Here is a 4,776-nt window from a genome sequence, read left to right on the forward strand (position 1 = left end):
GGTGCTTGCAGCTATGCGAAAATCCAGCGGGAAGAAGAGGTTCACGGGGAAGACGAATAGGGACCTTTTGTTTTCGCGATCTCTGCTCCAAAAGAAGATGCGCCGTGCCGAGAGGATGAAGGTTCATGGGGGCGCGACACTTCTCGTGGGAGGAAGATGGACAGGTACGATGCCCTCTCAGTGGATGATGTGAATAGGCGCGAACAGGCGCGGTGCCGCGAGCGCCTCCGGAATCTCGGTGACATGGCTCGACGACGAATGCCCCGGCCCGATTCGCCACCGACTACAGCGGCGTCGCGTTCGTCACAATAGAAAGAAGATGCGACGCGCAATGGGAAGAACCGGGGATCAGGAAGCGGCAGAGATTTGCGCACGGCGGAAGAATCTGGGTTTCGCAGAAAGCGCGATCAGCAAACCGCGTGAGGAACGAAGAGAAGTTGGCGTCGAAATTAGGGCTCTGATACCATGTTAACCAAATAAATTTGGAAATCTTATTCCATAATCAAATACAAGCCCCTCTTTATATAGGAATTTTATGGACTTATTATATGAGACTTATTCTAATAAAAGTTAAACTAATCTAACCACCATTAGATCCAAAACTTATACTATTGAAACATGTGTCAAGATCATTTAAAATTTCCAATTTATCACCTAACTAATTTAAACACCTAACAGATCCTTCCCATTACAAGAGACCTCGCTCCATAATTTACAAAACCCATCTATACATCAAACAACAAGTCCCTAGTTTAGCCATTCTCTTTGACTTTGTAACCGGTAACTTGATTGGATAAAATTTCTAACTCGTAATAACATTGACTAGAGCAAGGCAATTCATCACACAACTTACCTTCGAGCACAATGCCAAACACAATGCTCTCGTTGTCGAGCTACGGGCATGGCTTTGGCCTAGTGGTCACCAACAACTCCCAATTGTGGTAGTCCGATTCCAATCTTGACGACTTCTAGTGCTTCCGAGTCTGGAAGAGGTAGGAGCATTCTCAAGGCGGTGGCTTGCTGAGCAGGGCGGGATGTTGCGGTGAAGGAGGGAACTTCGGCAGCCGGAGGTAGAGGTGATGTGCGGCATCGGGATGGCGGCATGGCAGTGGGGAGGGCGCCGGCAGTCGGCGTCGGAGACGATGGAGAAGCGGCAGTCTTCGTGTGAGGAAGGCAAGAGGAGGCGACTAGGGTTAATCGTGCGGCGGCGGCTTGTGGCAGCAGGGGCAGCGGCGTCTCCTCCACATAGAGGGCGGCGAAGGGCGTCGGGCAGAGGGAGGGTCGTCGGCGGCGGAGGAGGGGGAATAGGGTTAGGTTTCGGCCGCCCTCCTCTTATAGCCTTTGTCGGCGTGAGAAAACTGGCGGCGGACGCGGTCTGCACGTGGGCGCTGGTCGCGCGCGATGGAAGCAAAAAGTCGCAACCACTGTTTATTCCCAACGGGTTTCGGGTTTCAGTTTAAATTGGATCCAATAGGTTGATTTAATCGGGCTTTTAACTGGGCTAAACTCAATTAAAAACCTATGGTTTATTAAGATGATTAAACCGGTTACTGTAGCGAACTTGGTTTAACTTCGGTTCGCTTGGTTCACTAACCAAACGACCTTCGATTTGATCCAAATCAGTTTCGTTTGATTCGTCTTTGCGAGATGAATCTTTCCATCCCTTTTATTTTGTCAGAACCTCTTTCATCCCAAATTAAACCAAGTTGGTTCAACTTGCATCGTTTGGTTCACTAACCAAATAATTTCAGATTTGACCTAATCTGGTTTCGTTATTTTCGTCTTTGCAAGACGAGTCCCATGCTCCAAAATTACGAAATTTTCAGTATCTTACACCACCGCTTAAGTGAAACCATCATTGGTGGTAAAAGAATAGAGAAATGAAAGAGTAAGGTTGAGCGCATGTACCTTCTTCCCTAGCGACTTATTCGCTTATACTTTCGGCATTTGGGCCCTCCCTTGAGCTTAAACTCCTTGCGCCACTTAAGCTTAATCATAGGGTCAGCCAACCACGAGGCAACAATATTGGTTTCATACTATTAGTCTGCTTGCCATCACTCAGGTATTATTGGTTGGCATTTGATCGTGTTAGGTAACGGTTGTCGTATTGTCAATTAACTGTGTGAAGGTGGAGTGAGTTCGATCCTTGAGGGGGAGGGGGGGGGGCAGGTTTATCAGCAAAGTGGGGATGCTTTTGGTCAGGGATGTTCTCAATAGAGTGTGTAGGCAGAGTAGGGATGTTCGTGTCCTGAGATGTTTTCATAGAATGTGAGTAGGATGAGGATATTCTTGGTCTGGATGTTTCCATAGAGTGTGCGAGTAGGGCTGGGATGTTCCTAGTTGGGATATTCCCGTAGAGCGTATGACCAAAGTGGGGATGTTTTCGATCAGGATGCTCCTATTAGTGCATGTGAGAAGAGCGGAATGTTCTTAGTCGAGGATACTCCCATAGGGCGTGTGGGCAAAGTAGGATGTTGCTATAGAGCGTATAAATGGAGCGTGTTCCTATTACAATAAGGATGTTCTTGATCTAGAATGTTTTCATAGAACGTGTGAGCAGAACAGGGACGTTCTTGGTCGAGATGTTCCTATAGAGCGTGTAATGTGGAGGCCATGACCTGACCAAGTTAGTTTCTTTATTGAGTTGGTTGAGGGATGTGGCTCTCCTATATCATTAGAAAAAACTTTTAGCTTCTAAACTATCTTTCAATTGTCTTTCATTCCCTTATTGATACCTCAACAGTTTGTTCCAATTGAAAACTACTTTGGTGCTCATATCACCAGTTGGATCCATAATATAGACTCATCTATTTTTTATTCTTTACTCAAGAATACACTAGTGTACATGCTACTAAGCAGAATAATAGCAAATAAGGATCAAACAATATATTCTACTTCCTCTAGTGGCCTCTAATTAGTTGATAAGTTCAGTTAACTTCATAAACTAAATCTACATTTACAATGGTAGACCACTATGCAATAGGTTTGTTATCAATCCAAAAGTCTTCCAAATGCAACACCTCCATCAAATGCCCTCTTCAATCCAACATACATTTATGCAATTTCTTGAACATCAAGGAAGGTTATATTCCACATCCTCTGTGGATGAAGTGAATTCATACTTCCCTTTCAACATCTTCATCTATATTCCATTCACTTTGTTCAGGAGTAGTAACAACTCTTTTTGTATTTGTAGTAGATTTCAGGATATCTTAGCTTCACATCTCTAATACTATCCACTTAATGCCATCCTAATAGTAACAATCTTCCACCCAATCTAACGAAGAGGATTGTAGTCTCCACGAGTGTGGTGGAGCGGTAAAGTACTTAGAGAAATAAATAAAAGGATCAAAGTTCGAATCCCAATAAGATGAATATTTTAGAGGTCGGCCTGAGTCAAAGGTTGGGTGGGTTGGGGATGTGTGTGTATGGTGGTTGAGGGAATAAGATATCCTTTGAATAATTAACTGAACTCTTATATTCTATTGAAGAAGTTAACATCTACTGTGCGAGGTAGAATTAAAAAGGCAAGCTTTGACCCCATCAAATAAAAGTATTAGAGAACCTTATTCTCATTAGTTGCATGATAATCATCAATGCCTTGACCTTGCAAATAATTCTACAAATCAAATTTAATAAGAATAAAAAGAGTTCTAAAACCCAAACAATTACATTCATTCTACCTTGCAAAAAAACACATTCTTCAAGTCTTCCAAGTTTGATGGCAATTTCACGACTAAGCTTGATCCCCTCAATCTTCAAATCTATATATGATCAAATAGTCCCCTAACTTAAAACACATAGACCTTACTACAAGGGAAGAACCGAAGTCCTAATAATTTAAACAAGTATATAAGTGGGATTGTTAGTGAAATAAGTGAACAAGATTTACCATAAAAACCTATTTGGTAAATACCTAGTCTCAATGGGATTTCTTACATACGACATGTGTAACTAGTCCTTCAACTTGATATTATCACGGTCTTCTTATTTGACAATCATATATTGGCTTAAACCCTTAAAAGAGTTTCATATCTACTTATTATTCAATGCGCTGCTAACCTTATAGTTTTGGGTGCATAGTCTAAACAAGACTAATCAATCATGGTAAAAAGAGAGGATATAACTAATCTTATATTTATGTACAGTGGAAGCCAAATTGAGAAGTGACTCTCAATTTACTTTATAATGGATATTTAATTCAAGTATCAAATGACTCTAAAATGTCGCTCAAAGAGATAAAAACTATTCTAGGTTCTCGGCCATGTGGTGGCAGAATGATAAGATGACTTAATTGCATGAGAATTGTTGCTCCAAAAGGTTTTGTGAATTTCTCAATCTTCTATATTGTTGAGTAGTTTGATCCCTCACTAGACGTTGCTCTCAACTTGCATACATTAACTGATGAAGAGAGATCTTTATGTGAGTCTAAAGGGTTTGGTCATTTATAGTTTGCTAATAACAATTTTGGGAGTTTATTAGTCACACACAAGGGTTGTGCTATTTGGCATCTTGAAGCTAAGTAGTGTTAAACAAGTAGAATTTAATTGAGAGTAATTCAGTAATTATTGAAATTGACGAGCATAATTGAAATAATTTAGGGGTAAATTTATTTTAATTAAACATAGAGGATTTTATTATAATTAATTATCAATTTGATTTCAAATAGAAAATTAATTACCTAATTAAAAGCTTGAGTTAGATTTTGAAATACTATAGAAGTCTTACTTGAAATTATGGGAATTGGATTCCAATCAAACTACCAATTATTATAGA

Source organism: Curcuma longa, chromosome 15 (assembly GCF_044706935.1).
Source record: "Curcuma longa cultivar G26 ecotype Majalengka, Jawa Barat chromosome 15, ITB_CL_G26_1.1, whole genome shotgun sequence".
Classification (NCBI taxonomy): domain Eukaryota; kingdom Viridiplantae; phylum Streptophyta; class Magnoliopsida; order Zingiberales; family Zingiberaceae; genus Curcuma; species Curcuma longa.